The sequence below is a fragment of the Mesoplodon densirostris genome, chromosome 4, assembly GCF_025265405.1.
Source record: "Mesoplodon densirostris isolate mMesDen1 chromosome 4, mMesDen1 primary haplotype, whole genome shotgun sequence".
Lineage (NCBI taxonomy): Eukaryota > Metazoa > Chordata > Mammalia > Artiodactyla > Ziphiidae > Mesoplodon > Mesoplodon densirostris.
In genome coordinates, this window is record NC_082664.1 from 94,101,609 (window position 1) to 94,119,118 (window position 17,510).

Consider the following 17,510-nt stretch of genomic DNA (forward strand, 5'->3'; position numbering starts at 1 on the left):
TTTATTGTGGGTAGCAATGACTTCATGATGTAGGGAGTGACATTTAAGCTGAAACATATTATTAAACATTTTATTTATTATTTTAATTATTAGCTATTTTGAACCTTTCTTCTCTGGATAAAGTCTACCCTGTTGGTTTGCAAAACTTTCTTCTTGAGGAAATTGGTAGTACTCTTTGGTTGCAGTCTTGCTGATTCTGCCAATAAGGAGCCATCTGTAGGTGCAGAGAGCCATGGTAGAGTGGGAGCCATGGTAGAGTAAGGTACTTCAGGGCCCTGGCAGGTAGGCTTCTCTCCCACTTCCGTGGGATGTCTAAGGTTAGGTGAAAGTAGAGTCAGTAGGTGTCCCTCAAGGGCAGCCTTGTATGTTTCTGAATTGGGATGTTCTAGTGGATTTCCAAACTTTGCTTTGATGAATCTCCTTTCCCATTTTTTTGTGGGAGTTCCAGTTGGAGGTGAACACAGGGGACAGGAGTACCATTCACCTCACTCTGTCTAGGGAATCATAGATGGTCATTATTAGATTATAGCCTTAACATTCAGGGAGAAAACAAAATTAAAGAGGTAAAACTGTACCTATAGAATTTCTAATCAAATTATTGCTTAGTATTTCAAACATCTTGCCTTGCTATAAAATATAAAACACTGGACTGTGAAGCTATTCTTCTGAAGCTGGCCTAAGAAAGTCCCAGACCTTTGACACTGGTTAGAATGAGATGTTGTAAATACTGCTGGTTGCCTTGTTACTTAATTTTTATTATCAGTCCTATTCTGTTGTCCAGTGTGGTATACTTTATGCTTTTTACCCTTATATTACAACTTCATCATATTTCTCTGGTTATTATTTCACTGCTATATGATAAGGGATCCCACAATAAGTGACTAAAATGAGTAATGTAAAAGCTGGAGTTCCTATTGTTTTTCTTTTTAAATATCTTCAAAAATAAATCTTTCAAAGAGTTAAATTTTTCAGAGAAGGAGGTGGATTTGTTTTTTTGGGTGTCTGAATGGCAAAGTTGACATTTGCTAAAGTTTCATTTCACACATGTAGACTATTCAACTGCCAGTTTGGCAATTTGACATGTCAAAGTAATTTACCCTGTAATTAAATTATTTCTCATGGAATATCATAACTTCTTTGGAGCAATAGTGGGAGCAGGAGTGGGGAATCCCATTTCATTTCATTTCTTATTACAAACAGGGAAAGTTCTTTAAATTCATCTTCTAGAGACCCAGGTTGTGCTGTTAATACTCGGGTGCCCTGCTCTGTATCAGCACCAGCATGGTCTTACTAAGGACAACATAAGAGGAGTTTGGCTTTTTTGGGTATCACTTTCAAATGATACATTTTAAGGACTGCCACCCAGGTTACTCTTTGACCAATATGTTGATTTAATTATTTTAAGCATGCAAATAAAATATAATTGTTTCAAAGATCTTGGGTAACATCCCACGTAAGAAGACATTCTGGGCTATTAACCAGTTGTTCATTTTGACTGTGTTTATTTAAATCAAGTAGGAGCAGGGCCCCGTGGAACTTTATGTGTGGTCATCAAAGCCCATAATCTCCTATAATTTAAGTGAGTTACAGGGAAGGTAAAACTGGTCATGACTCCTGTGGTTACAAGGACATCCAGAGAATATCTGATTAATGTTTCTTCTTATAAAATTGTGTTATTGCTTTGTAAAATACATGCAAAAAATTCAATCAGTAAAATCTAAAATTAAAAATATTTAAAATTCTACGTGCTGTAAAGAATTCTACTCTGTAAAAAGAAGAAAGTGCTTGTTTTTATTTTTATAATTTAAGTTGTATTTATGTTCATTTTTATGACAAAATATTTAATTGTCAGTTTTTATAAATATTTTAATTTTTCAAATAAGCTTGCTGTGGTTAGGAAAGGAAAATTTGGCAATAAAGCAAAACATTTTTTCAGAAAAAAAATTTAAGTGTAAGTTTCCTTTAGGAATAATTCACAGAAACCTATGTTTTAATGCAGGATGCCTTTATATTTAGAAGTTTTCATTGATTTGCTTAAAATTTTTTGCATAACATTGTAAAGTATGATACATTATTACTTGTTGACAGCAGAGTTAAATATCACACATATAGTCAGATGGATTGTTTTTTTGTTGTTGTTTTGGCTGTGCTGTGCAGCTTGCGTAATCTCAGTTTCCCAACCAAGGATTGAATCCAGGCCATAGCAGTGAAAGTGCCTAATCCTAACCACTAGACCACCAGGGAATTCCTAGATGGATTGTTAACGTAGCGCTTAAAATTTTTTTCTCAACTCTTAATTAATTAAAATTTATTTTTTAAATTGAAGTATAGTTGATTTACAATGTGTTAATTTCTGCTGTACAGCAAAGTGACTCAGTTATACACATAAATACATTCTTGTTTATATTCTTTTCCATTATGGTTTATTCCAGGATATTGAATATAGTTCCTTCTGCTATATAGTAGGATCTTGTTGTTTATCCATTCTATGTATAATAGTTTGCATCTACTAACCCCAAACTCCCAGTCCATCCTTCCCCAATGCCCCCCTTCCCCTTGGCAACAACGAGTCTGTTCTCTATGTCTGTGAGACTTCTCAACTTTTTATTATGAGAAAATTTCCAAATGTATAGAAAAAGTGCATGAATAGGCAATGAACATGCATGTCTTTCACCTCAGTCCTTATAAACATTTTGCCACATTTGTTTTATTTTTTTCTCTACTTTTTTCCTGCACCATTTGAGAGTCAATTGCAGACATAGCCCCTAAATACTTCATCTCCTAAGAACAAGGCATCATTCAACATAACCAAATATAATTATCACATAGATATAATACTGTTACCTAATATGCATATTATTTTGTATTCATATTTCCCAATTGCACCAATAATAATGTCCTTTACAGCTTTTCCTCTGTTTTTTCTTTTTCTTTCTTTCTTATATTTTTCTGATCCAGTCATTGCATTTAACTGTCATGTTTCTTTAGTTTTCTTTATTCTAGAACAATTCCCCAGTTTTTTTTAGTTTTTCATGATATTGACATTTTTGAAGAGTCCAGACTTTATTTTTTTGGTCAAGCTTCCTCAATTTGGGTGTGTCAAGATAGTTGCCTTATTATTAGGTCAATATTCACTTTTTTCCCCCAGAAATATGTAGGTGATGTCCTTCTCAGTGAATCACATCATATGATATCAGTTTATCCCATTATACTTGTTTTTTTTTTAATACATTGAGATAAGTAGAGATCTGCTGCCTATCCAAAAGAATGCCTTAGTTTAGGTATGTGACATAAATTCTCTTTTTTATAAAGATGGATTATTTTTAATAATAATAGTTAAAAATAGTTTTTAAAGTCCTTTAAAGGTGAAAATAGATATTGAAAAATTTAGTCTTCTATTATATGTTTGAATAACTATAACACTCAATGCATATCTGTTGAATGAATGAAAATACTGATGACTTAAAAATCACAAATTCTCAGCTTTGTCAAAGAATTAAAATCCTTCATTGTTACACTGCTATTTACGTATTTTTATGTTCTCTTTCATTGTTTTGTTTAGGAAACAAAATGTACTAAGCTTGGAATAAACTGTTTGAGATGTCTAGCATAGAAATAACCCAAGCAAATGTAATTTTAAACCATCACTGTTTATATAGGGTCACATTATTTCACTTGCAGTCACTCAGGGTTTGTATATATCACATTTCAGTGTAATGACATGGGCAGGCTCCAAAGAAAATACCAGGCAACACAAATTTGGTTTGACTAACAAATATTTACATGTCTCCGTATCTCTAATTATTGTAATCTTTTAAGGGGTTTATGCTACACAGGCTTAATTCTTTAAAGCCTTATGTTAGAGTAAAAGAGGTTAATTAGTAGTATATCTAACTGTAAAAATGATACTGCAGCCCGTCTCGATAAATGTCATTTTAAGCCAGAGCTTCTGCAGAGAACAGGTGGACTCAAGAGCCCTGACATGGGCAGACGGCTGCCTGTCAGATGCATGCTGTATTGTGTGTGTTAACCTTTTCTTCCTTCCCAGGTGGGTGGTGTTGATAGAAGTCAGAGTGGTCATTTGATCTTTTAGGATTCTCTAGTCATTAGTTGGTACATTATAGGAGAGAAAAGATAAAGAGTGCTGCCCTTTGCTTGTAAGGCTGGTGCCTCACTTGCAGGAGCCAGACGGGTGGTTGTACTGCTGGCTAGCGAACCATTCACGCGTTTGTTCGCTCAGTACCACCGTGTCCGTTGGCATGCTTCTGTGGGATGGCCATCTGGAACTGTGGGTTAAGTCTGTAGTCGTAAAACTGTTTAAGGGACGCCCTCCCCCCACTTCCCATCAGACCTAGATTTAAAGCTCCCTGGCCTTTCTGACCACAGTGTAACCTCTAACTGCACTATTGGGCTTCTTACTTTGTATTGCAAGATGTTTCCCTCTAGACTCTGGTGAGGTCTTCAAGCACAGAGACTATACCCTCCCTTTTTTTAAAACTGAAGTATAGTTGCTGAATAATATTGTATAAGTTACAGGTATGCAACATAGTGATTCACAGTTTTAAAAGGTTATACTCCATTTATAGTTATTATAAAACATTGACTATATTCCTCATGTTGTAGAGACTAACCTTTTTTTACTCTTTGGATCCCCAGTGTGCAGTCTGGTGCCTAACTGAATTAAGAAAAAAAATGTGATCTCATTTGCAAAATGCTAATTTGCTGGTGATAATGTAAATAATTATTTGGGCTTTTTATTTAGTATAATCACTTGAGAGTCTATCAGTTTTGCAACTAAACTTAATCCAGAGGATTTATTCATTTTTCTGTTTTATTGAAGAATTATTATCTTCCAGGTAGGACTGATCTACCAAATATCTCTCTTTCCTCTCCTATGGCTGATATCCATTCTGAGTAGATGGAATCTGTGCCACACTGGTTGTTAAAAATGTGACTGTAATTCCTGGTTCCAGGCATTTGTGCTAGGTGCTAAGTTTCTTAGTTGCTAATAGGCTTTGTCTGTCATGTACATATATGAAAGCATGTCCCATAAATCTAAGCATGTGAATTAGCAGAGTTGTCATAGTAATGGTACTAGTAAAGACTATCCCTCTTGGGACCCAACTTGAACTTTCTGAATTTATCCCCTGCCTCTTACATTTTCAGGTGAAGGAGTTATTACATAGGGAGGTGTTCAAGGAGCAAAACAGGCAATGAAACTGACCCTATTCCTATACTACATAATTGGCTACCCAAAATAGAGGTGTTTCTAAAGGTGTGAATTTCTCTTTATGGATGTGGAAACGTCTCTTTTATCCCCAGCTGTATTCTTCATACTTGTGTAAAGTCTCGTGCTCCCTTAGTTTTATTTTCTGCTTCCTAATTTCTTCTCCACTAGAGAAAGGAGATGGGTATATATAGCCTTTATATATAGTTATAAAGTAGTAAAGTGGGAGTTTTTGCTTGTTGACCAGAAATTTAAGATCAAGTAAATATTTTCTAATTGTAGTGTTATAGTTAAAATATATAAGTATTGACTAAAAGTAATGGAAATGAGAATACAAACAGTTTTTAAGTGTGAGTTTCAGTCTTGAGAGCTAGTTGATGAGTTGGGGGTTCCTAGAGCTATAAACAGAAGTGGGAAGCAGCCACTGTCTTAAATGGGTGAAAATGTATTTTTAATAACTCCAGTTTTTTTGTGATTTCATCAAGAATGATTATAAATTCCTTGAAATTTAGTTTTTTTATTATAAAAGCAATATATTCTCATTATAGAACACTGGGAAATTTAAAAGTATATTAAAGTTAAATTAAAAAATAACCTATAATCGTAACAACCAAAGATTGGACTCATTGTCATCTTGAGTACTGTGATGAAAATAAAATCTTATGAAAATATTACAGTTCAAGGAACCTACATTTAATGCATGTGTTGATCCAATTAGCAAAATTTTATAGAATGTCTACTTTGTACCAGGCACTCTTCTAGGCACTAAAACAAAGTGCTTTCCCTCATGGAGTTTACATTTGATAGGGGAGGAGACAGAAAATAAACGAAAAGGTAACATAAGATGGTAAAAGCCTTGAAGAAAGAAAGCAGGATATGAAATGGAGAGTGGTAGGGGGTATTAATATATTTTAGGGGGATGGGGGAAAGTGTCTGATGAGGTGACATTTGAGCAGAGATTTCAGAGCAAGAGCATTCCAGGCTGAGGGAATGGTAGGTGGAAAGAACCTGGAGTGGTGTGGGATATTGATTTGTGGTTGGCTGATAATTATGGTCAACATTTGTTTTGCACTAACTGTATTCTAGGTTTTTAAAATCTTTGCAACAACCCAATGAAATGAGTAATTATTATAACTCCCATTTTGCAGATGAGGAAAGTTACATGCTTTAACCACTGTGTTATACTGATAAGTGCTATGATAGAGCAGAGAGTTAGAGTATGTAACTCGATTCTAGGAGGCCATGAAAATTTCCCAGAGGGGTTGCTGCTTGAATTTAGTCTCGGTGAAAGAGCAATCAGCCACAGTTACGAAAGCGAGAAGAGTATAGAATTCTGGTCTTATTTATCCCCCTGCCTTATCCCCAGAACCTGTAATAGTACCTTGCCGACAGTTGGCACTCAGTAAATGTTTGTTGAATGAATGAAGGTGGAACAGCATTTGCAGAGAGGCATAGAGCACATGGGATATTCAGAAAACTGAAATTAGTTTGACAGGAGCATGAACTATGTGTTAAAAGCAGCAGTAGCTTATGGTAGAAGAAATAATCAGGGGTCAGGTCATAAATCTGTCTTTATGAAAAGGCAGTGAGGTATTTTGGCAGCACATATATACTAAAAATTGATAAGCTATGGAGGAGATGGTCTTGAAGCCTGGGGGAGGAGAAAATGTAATTGTGTGAATAGTTCTCTCTCTCTCTCTCTCTCTCTCTCTCTCTCTCTCTCTCTATATATATATATATATATATATATATATACATATATAAAACTATGAAACAGAATGTTTAAAATTGTTTGAATGTTTGAATATTCTTTGGGTTTCTGTGAAGATAAAATATTTTTTAGTGCAAATGTGAGTTATTAAGACTCTTGCATGCAAGGAAAAACAGCCCACTCAAGGGATAGGTCCTGGAATGCAAAGGTGAGTATATCAGTTAGCCTTTGCTGTGTAATAAACCCTCCCAAAACGTAGTGATTTAAAACAACAACCATTTGGACTGGATTCAACTTGATAGTGCTTTTGCTTGTCTTAGCTGGTCTCATTCACACATCTGCTCTCAGCTGCTGGTTAGCTAGGCAGTACTGCTTCTGGGTTGGCTGGTTGTCAGCTGGAATGATAGAAGCAACTGGGCCACATGTCTCTCATCATCCACCAGGCTAGCTCAGGCTAGGGAATAGAAACAGGGAGGGGAAGGATTTGTGGCCATTTTGCAGTCTAAGATAGTGGTTATAGCTGGATTTCAAGGATGGACCGAAGCTTAAGTGTTAGGTTTGCCTCTGTCACTTGCCTTGCTCTCTTTTTCCTTGTCTGTTTCATTCCTCTCTATGTTCAGACCAGCTTCCTCTACTTTTCTGGTACACAGTAAAAAACACGACTGCTGACAACTTCTAAGATCATATGAACAGATCCAAATTACCCGCCCCCCAACTGATTCTTTCTTTCCTCATTGGGAAGATTCCCTTGGAGAAGGGAATCTAGAAGGTAATCTGGTTAGTTTGCCTTTGGTACAGTACCCATCCCTGGATCTATGACCTGTAGTGGGGTGGGTGGGTTGGGTGCTTGTATGGGTGGGTGAGAAATGGCAGATTATAGTGTGTGAAGCTGGCATTCAAGATCTACATTGCTATAACCTTGGGATAGTAGGGTGGGGGGGCAATGAGAAAGAGGGGAAAGGGCAGTGCCCCCAGAAAACAGTTGAGATGAAGAGGGGATGGCCAGACATACTTCTCATAAGGGCCCACTACCGTCAGTTTTATAAATAATGTAGTAACTTCGGGGGCCTGAGAGTAGTGGCTGGGACCTTGGAACAAGAGGGATATGACCTATTTTAATAACATTTTTATAACACTCCTGATACCAAATGTGTGGGATTTTTCTGACACCAACCAATTCTCTAACTCTCCAGATACCAACTGGGTGTTCTACAATCCATTCCATTCAATTCAATTCTTTCACTCCCTGGAGTTAGTGTCAGATCCTACAAGTTAAGGACTCAGTCCCACAAGACTGACCCCACTTCAGATGCCAGTTGCAAGTCTCAGGTTGTCACCTGTTCTTCTGCACAACCAGCTATAAAGTTGGGGGTTCCCACAACTCCCTCAGGTTCAATCATTTTCTAGAATGACTCACAGAACTCAGGAAAGCTCTACACTTGCTACTGAGCTTGGTTTATTATAAACAATACAACTCAGGAATAGCCAAATGGAAGAGGTGCATAGGAGAAGGTACTGGGTAAGGGAGATGCACAGAACTTCTATGCCTTCTTCATGTGTACCATCTGCCAGTGCCTCGATGTGTCCACCAAATCAAAATTCTCTGAACCCTATTGTTTAGGGGTTTTTATGGAGGTTTCATTCTGTAAGCACTATTGATTAAATCATGGGCTGTTGGTTACTGATTCAATTCTAGGCCCCTCCCCTCCCTGGAGGTGACAGTGGGGGTGGGGCGAGGGTGGGGGCTGAAAGCCCCAATACTCTAGTCCATGCCTTGGTCTTTCTGGGGACCAGCCCCCATTCCGAAGCTATGTGGGAGCCCTTAGCCACCAGTCATCTCTCTAGCATATAAAAGACACTCATCACTCCAGAGATTCCAAGAGCTTTAGGTTTTGTGTGCCAGGAACTAGAACAAAAAATCAAATATTTATTTTTAATTATATCACAAAGGGTAAGTTGGGGGTAGGGAGAGGAGACCTGAGAGTGCAAAGAAAGAAGTAGGATTCAATCACGGTTGGAGGGGCTGCAAAGGGTGGCTAGGAAGAAAAAGTAGATCCGCTCACCAGATGGGGGGAATTGAGAAGGGGCTTTTTCTGGCAAAGATAGGGATGAAAGAGGAAGTGGGATGAATCCACAAGAAGCAAGGGCCTTCAAACATTCCTGTAACTGAAGACATAACTGCTTTGGCCTGACTCTGATGGGTTAGATTTTTAGCTTCATTAGAAAGGACTAGAGGGCTTCCCTGGTGGCGCACTGGTTGAGAGTCTCTGCATGCCGATTCAGGGGATGCGGGTTCGTGCCCCGGTCCGGGAAGATCCCACATGCCGCGGAGCGGCTGGGCCCGTGAGCTATGGTCGCTGAGCCTGCGTGTCCGGAGCCTGTGCTCCGCAATGGGAGAGGCCAGAACAGTGAGAGGCCCGCGTACCGCAAAAAAAAAATAATAATAAAAAGAAAGGACTAGAGAATCCCAGCATAGTTTCAGGCTGAAAGTATTAGGAATCAGATTTTCCTATGCAGATTGTAGGCAACTTGTTCATGTTTAATAAAAGGAGGAAAGCTGGATTTGTAAATAAACATTGGCCTATAAATTACCTATCTGTAGATTGCTATCTGAGATTTCCCCTACTATTAGTTTATTACTGTAAGTTAAAGTTTCTAAAAATTTTGGACCATGACTCATGTAAAACATGTTTTACGTTGCAGTGTAATATATAATACACATGGGCAAACATACTCTGAAAAGTTTCACAAAACAATGCTTACCCTTTCTACCTGCAGTACTTTCCATTCCTTTACCTTTCATTTCCTTCCCTTCCCTTCTATTTAAAAAGCATATTTTGAACCACCAAATTGACTTCATAATTAGGTAATGGGTTGCTACCAATTGTTTGAAAACATTGCTCTAAGTGGTTTCCCAAAATTATCATGAGCTAAAAACCAGTATGGAGGAGAGGTATAGGAGCAAAGTTAAGGGGTAACAGTCTTCTGTGCCAGGGTCTCAGTTCAAGGTAGGGAAACACCAATCCCTTCAATAATGGCAGCACACAAAAGTGTAAGGAAGAATGAACTCTAAAGCAAAAGAGAGAAAGTGATATTTCATTCTCCAAGATGTGCCAATGTCATGATATGACTGAGTAGTGACTGAGCAGTTTCAGGGTTTTTATTTGGTACATATTCATTTCTTAGGTGCAGATTTTTGTCTTGAGTATGGTAGATTATTAGAACAAGATGTTGACATCATATATTCATTTGTTCATTTATTCATTCAACATTCATTTTCATCAGATAGGGTAGATACTAGAAATACAGAGGTGGACAGGCACACGCTCCCTCCCCTCATGGAGCTTAGACAAATGGGAGAGACCAATGTTAAACAAACATACACAAATATCTATATACAGATTGCGATAAATGCTGTGAAGGAAATAGACTATAAGAAGGAAAAACAGGAAGAACCCAGTTTATATGGGGAGGGATAGCTTTTAGGGAAGACCTCGTGGAGTAAGCTGAGATGTGAAAGCTGAGTTGGAGGTGTCAGGCAAAAATGACTTATTTTTCAAAGTAACTACGTCATATGTTGTCATAGGCACAAAGTAATCCAGAATGTTTTGAAGAGCTAAAACTTCAGCTGTAGGAATAAGTAGTATATCCTTCCAAAGTAATTGGAAGGAAAGACTCATGAAGTGAGGAGGGAAAGTGAGCAGAGCTGCCATCCAATGCACCGGTGGTCAGAATAGTCGCTAATGTTGCAGGCTGCTGTTTGGTCCAGTAGCGGAGAGTCCATTATCCACCTTGCAAAGCAGCCAAGGACCATCATCCTTACTGGTATCTCTTGGAAACGATCATTGTCTTTTTCTCCCCTTCTTTCCTACCACCCCCTTTTAGACAACGTTAGTGTCTCTTGTTCCATGTTTTGACAGTGTGTAAAGTGGATGTGTTTTGTGACAAATTACCTTACCAGTTGGGTACATCTCCTGGTCTAGGTTAGTTTCTGTTCCATTAGAAATTATTTGCCCTTGTTTGAAACCTTCTGCCAATGGTTTGCTAAACTATTGGCTGACATTGCTGTATTTACATCTGGGAGAGTGTTTGTTTCTATTTTCATCTTAGTCTTTTGTTGAACACAGTATTTCTGACATTTATAACTTTGGGGAGTGTCAGGAATGGCTATGTGTTGGTACTCAACAAGGAATGAAAATCTAGAGAAAAAACTTGCCATCAGACATTTATTTTCCAAAGGACAAGTTTTCTGGGTCAGTTTTTCTGCCTTTTGGATTAGATTCTAGATTGGCAATAAGATCGTTCATTCATGAAACCAGATATTGGGTCTTGGCGCTACGTTTGGTTCTCTACACTGTGAGAGAACAGTGTGTTCTCTCTATACCACAGTGTGTGGTATAGGGCTCTGAATACATGTCCAAAATGCTGTGTAAAAGATCACATGAATCTGTCTCTAGCTGCCCTTGCATGGGATATGTCATGAGGTGCACGGGGGTACCTAGTAGATTGCATGGAAGTAGCAGCAGTAAGCTGCTCTGGTAGCCCCAAATTGGCATATGACTGAGGGACCTCATGAAGATGAAGGATGGGGACTAGAGACGTGCCTGAGAATCCACATTTTGGGAGATAGGCCAGAATGGATATTCCTTACTGTTTCATGAAGTTTTTTTACTTCCCTCTCCCACCCCAAAAAGGACAGGGAACCCTCTCTTTTTTTGGAAATATGTTTTGAAGCAAGCAGGAGTTCCCTAAGTCAGGGTTGTACTGATCCTTTTGTCTCTAGGGCTTCTATTTTTATCTTCATCTTTTGTTGAATATAATATTTATAATATTTCCCATCTTGGGGAGGGCGAGGAAATCTATAGTTTACACAGCAGTTGAAGTTAAGAGGTTCCTGTGTCTGCAGCCCATATCTCAGGGCCCTCTCCCTATGTGCTACTTATTGTAGTCACCTCCCAACCCAAGCAAAATTCTGCTCTTCAACATTCATAGAAGACAGTTTTCTAGCCTCCACTTGAATATCCCCAGTAATCTCATTGCTTCACAAATTAACTCTTTTCATTCTTGGACCATTTTAGTCATGGGAAAAATTTTTCTTTTGTTTTGTCACAACCTACCCTTTCTATCTCAATCCCCAGTTTTCTCCTTCTGTTGCTATTAGAGTGTTTCAAAGTTTAAGGAAGCTCTCCTGGCTCCTCACACATCTACTATTCTTTCACCAGTTCCTTCTGGAATATGGTCACAGGACCTCCTTGCCATTCTTAGTCTCCCTTGTTAGAATGTACTCTATCATTATCATTGCCCTACTTAATATGATTATCCACCTGACACCTGTTATGTCTCAATTTTTTCTTTTACTTGTACCAAGTGCCTATTTACTTTCTTTTGAAAAAATTCTAGGAATTATACGACCAAGAATATTTATTCAATAAGGTTAATAACTTAGAAATTAAAAGCCAGGGCAAAGCAAAGAAGAATGAAAGCACACCATCTGTTAATTACTTAGTATAATTGTTTTGTTTAACTGTGTTTACTGAGATTACAGGAAGCCAAGGTAAAAAGGGAAACATAATAATTTATATAGGTCTTGTGATCAGAAGAGAGAAACCATTCCGGTTCTTCAGAGGAGGCAATGTTTTCTCTGGGGGTACTAAATTCTAAAATGCATTTCTCACATGGATTCTTTACAGCACACAAAGCATAATGAAAATGACCGCTCCAGCAGTCTGAAAACAAATGCAAAAATGATGTTCACGTGACTGTTTCTTACAATGACCTATAGTAGACGCTCTTGACATAACGTTTGAGCACAACTCAAATATCCCTTGTAACAACTCTTTTAACACTCTTCACCATTTCCTGACCCTAAAGGTTCTTCCCACTTCATGTTAAAGTCTTTGTGAATTGAATACCGTACACATAAAATCCTTTCTCCCAGGCAAACGTGTCTGCCGAGTTATGGATTTGGTCAATCTAGATGATGATTCATGGGAGTTATTTTTTTCTCTTTGGGTTGGGTCCATTTCTGTACAATTGGAGTCATATGAGGAAAATTAACAGGTGTTAATTTGAACAGTTATGCTGGGGGAAAAAGAATAGTTAATTATCTAATGCTCCCCCTACTCCTTACCTTCCCCCGGAGAGTCCAGATTGGCTTACAATCAGATTTCCTGCAGTTCGGACCTTGAGGGTGGGACAGGACAGTGCCGCTCAAAACTCCGCATGACGAACCCTCCCCTCCCCTGACCATGGGCAGGGATGTGCAGTTCCAGGACACACTTGCCAAACCACAGAGATTGCAGGCCTGCTGCCCATCCATCATTATCATCATTATTTAACATTCTTCAAAGGTCAGAGCCAAAATAAATGGTCTGCTAGCCAAGCGAGCGACACCAGCCTTTACCACAGGCGTGTGTAGGCCCCTTGGTATTTAGTAGCAGTGACTTGGGTCATATTCTTGTCTGAGTCCCTCAATCTGGCCAGGCCACGGCCTCCTGCTGTCTTCCCACAACAACTTTTTTTTTTTTTTTTTCCAACTCTGTCTCACCTCCTCCCCTCTTCCCAATAATAGTTACCTTGGTATGTGTTTGCTGGCCTTTCTTTCTTTCTTTAGAATTTAAACAATGAAAGGGATTGAATTAATTGTGCTAGTGAGAGATAAAAGTATACACAGAAGGCTTTTGGGGCTTCTGAATTTGGGGTTCCTGGCTCACCCTTGAAACTCCACTGCCCTTAGGGGTAAAGAATAGTATTGTGGTCGAAGATTAGAGCCAAGATTCTGAGTTCAAATCCTGACTCTGCCACTTACTAGTTGAATGATCTTGGCAACTTACTTAACCTCTCTATGCTTCAGTTTCTTCATTACAAAATGCATTTATTAATGAAAACTTCCCTCATGGATTTGAAATTTTATAGTTCATGAAAAGTGTTTAGAACAATGTCTGACTCAGTGTATTAGCTGCTATTATTATTAGGCTGCAGAAATCTTACCAAAATGTCAGCCTTATATTGAGATCCCTCTGGGTTGTGGCTGTTTGGGAGGGAGGTGAGTGGGATTGTATTTGGAGACGGATAATGGGAAAGCGCTTCAAGCCCCAAACAGTCCAGCAAGGTAGATTTTTTTCTTTCTAACCCGGGGGTAAGATGGAGTGAAATTGTGATGACTCAGAAATATCTGCATCCTAGGGCCCCATGGTCAACTCCGTTGTACCTTTTTACAGGAGGGATATTCAGTTCCAGTGTGGATATATTTTGCTCCATGTGCTTATGGGGGCCCAGTGTCTAGGCACAGCCTCCATTTTCTGAGGCAGGCGGACAAGGTGGCCTGGTGGACTTTGGAGCCAACCTTATCAGGCTTTGACTCTTAGCTTAGGTTAATTTATTGACCTTTTCAAGCTTCAGTTTCCTTCTCTATAAAGTAGCAATTATAATTTTGACATTTCAGAGTCATTTTGGAGACTTAATAAGATAGCACATATGAAATACCCTCATAGTATCTTGCCTTAGAAGACATGTGACATTTGTTAGCTTCCTTCCCTTTTTTCTTCCTATTCTTTCCTGTCTGCTTAATTTATTAAGAAAGCCCCAGTGAGGGCTTCCCTGGTGGTCCAGTGGATAAGACACCGCGCTTCCACTGCAGGGGGTGCACGTTCGATCCCTGGTCAGGGAAGTTCCACATACTGAGTGGTGCAGCCAAAAAAAAAAAAAAAGCCCCAGTGTAGGAAATTTTTTTAGAGGAGTGCTTTCAAATTTAATGTGACTACAAATCACCTGGGACTCTTGTTAAGCTACAGATTCTGATTCAGCAGGTCTGGGGTGAAGCCCGACTCTGCACTTATAATCTTTCCCCTAGTGACACCGTTGCTTTTTCTGAGGCCCTCACTTAGAGGACCACAGAGGGTACCGTTTTCTTTCCTCCCTTTGCATCTCATTATTACCTGTTGGATTCATGTTAGCATTTTAATAGTCTTACCACACATATCTGCACATCCAGGATCGTCATTTATTCAAGGTTGTATGTTACAGGCACCTACGAAGGTTCTTCCTCATCCAATACAGGTAGCAATGGTTGAGATCTAGCAGAAACCTATCATAGACATTTTCTCATGTTCCCCGTGGACCTGGAATCCCAAACTGTTTCACATAAAATGCAGTGTTCCTGCCTTGTTGAAGGCCTCCTGTCAGAATCTGGACCCCTCCATGACTCAAGGTGGCAGGTCAGTTAGGTTAGGCAAGTGGTCCTTGTTCTTTCTTTACAGTTTGAAGGGAGATGACTTGAAGACTGTGCTTCTGCACTCACTAAGCACCCCAGATATTTTGAGAGCCACATTCCCCAATTACTAGCCTTCTCCAGATTCATTAGATTACGTTCTCTTCAGTGTACACGGATGGGGGAGTCCACTTTTCTTTTGTGTGTGTGATATACACTTGTGAGTGCATACTCTTTGATGGTTCTAGATTTTCGCAGGTTTTTCAGATTTACTTTTGAGAATCCTCTTCAGTGTTGTTTCTTTGTGGTTGCTGACTTTTTAAATATTTGAACTCCTCCTTTTTCCTTTCCTGCATTATTTACTGGAACTTTTCAGCCTGAACCATCAGAGTCAGTTGCATCTGCTATGTTCATTTGGGAACTGGCTGTCACTGTCCTCAGGCAACTTTTCTTGAAGTAAAAAATCTGAAAGTTACTAATCTCTTTGAGTTACAGATGTGAAGAAGAAATAATAGCCTCCTTCTTCTTCTTTTTCTAATTAAAGCAAGCCTACTTTTTTCCCACCTTAGAACACTCCAAAGTGTCCACAACTTAGAGTTTGGTCATCAGCCATGTTACAAAACAAAGCAAGTCTATCTCAGTCTTTTTAAAATTTACCTTGGTGCTGTTTCATGAAGTTTCTCCTACTTGGCTGGGGTCTACATAACAGGTTTGCCAATTTGGGGAAGAATTTGAAAATAGCCCCAAGTAAGAACCCAGGTACTTTGAAAGTTAAGGTGGAGAAGGATTGCAGGGGGAGAAAGTTGAGAAAATATCTGAGGCAAAGAAAAGTCAGAGGAGGGCCTCCCTGGTGGCGCAGTGGTTGAGAGTCCGCCTGCCGATGCAGGGGATACGGGTTCGTGCCCCGGTCTGGGAGGATCCCATATGCCGCGGAGCGGCTGGGCCCGTGAGCCATGGCCGCTGGGCCTCGCATCCGGAGCCTGTGCTCCGCAACGGGAGAGGCCACAACAGTGAGAGGCCCGCATACCGCAAAAAGAAAAAAAAAAAAAAAAAAAAGTCAGAGGAGCCGTTAACATTTTCGCCTTATCTAGATATATCAGCCAGGGTCATGACAAGAAATAGACAGCACACACAGTAATCAAGGGCAATTTATTTCATAGCGACTATTTCCAAAGGTGTAGTAGGTAATGAGGACTAGTTGTAGCTGAGCTGTTATGCCCTTGGGTCTGAAGGGGATCTTGGCAGCGTGACCTCACTCCCCCCTCCCTCATTCCCCATTTCCTGCCAGAGTCCTCTGTTGAAAAAACCCAGTGGGAAGCAGACTGCCCAGGAGCCTCTCCATATAGTTCATGCTCAGCAGCCTCCTGGGCAGATAGTAGGATGGAGGTGGGTGGACAGCACATCTAGGGGGCAAATCATTGTCTGGCACACTAGTTTTACACTTTCTTTTGAAAGACTTGTTCACCTGAAGACATTATCAATATTGTGAGCTCCTTGAGAGAAGACACCGAGTGACCTGTCCACTTATCTGTAGGATGCTAGTATTTAAATGACTGTTGAATGAATGAATGGGGCTGTTCATTTCCTTCTTTTCTCTTGACTTGCACTTGTCGGTGACCTACAATAGCTGGATGATGCTGTCTCGGTTAGGGTCTGTGTTCTTAATAGCAAGGCTTCCCATAGGGAAAGATTAGCATTTTCTGTCTACATAATTATTCTACTTTTAACAATCTCATTAGTAAAACCGCTAAACAAAAATAAAGTTTACTGTATTGATATCTTGAAGTCTTTTGTATTTTTATTGTCTTTATAAATGTCCAGTTTTAGCTAGGCAACACATTTATGAATCTTCAGCCCTTCTCAGTGACTATTAAACCTAACCCTGTTATTTCTGTTATTACTGGATCCCCCCTGGTCAGCAGATGGGTACACTGTTTAATTTGGAAGGCCATGTGATTTTTGGTTCTTTCCCAGCCTGCTTCAAGAAAAGAACCACTCAAAGGGCCAAATTAGCCTCATTAACTATCTTCAGTAGCTTTAAAAGAAGATCCATGAATAATGCCAGGGTTCTCCTAACTGTCCAGAGGGCAGGAGTCAAAATAGAAATGAGTTTATTGGCTACAAACTTTGGAAAAATTTCTCACGGAGTCAGACTGTCTTCTGACAATCTGGAGATTGGAGGCGCCTGGGGTTCTTGACATGCTCAGGTGTAAGGACAGAAGAAAATATTGATACATTGGTGGGAGAGGAATGAGTCCCTTCTTCATTAGAGCTTTGCTGTTTTTGCCTGAACATTCTCAGGTTGCCTGTGTGTTGGGGGGAGGGGCTTGGGGGATAGGTGAAGGGGGTGAGCCTCAGAATCC

At 39.5% G+C, this 17,510-nt stretch overlaps 1 protein-coding gene across 4 annotated transcripts in view; it reads left to right on the forward strand.

Annotated features, from left to right (window-relative positions):
- Positions 1-17,510, forward strand: part of GALK2 (galactokinase 2) — a 142,911-nt gene that overhangs the window by 61,107 nt on the left and 64,294 nt on the right. The gene's annotated exons all lie outside the window — the stretch shown is intronic.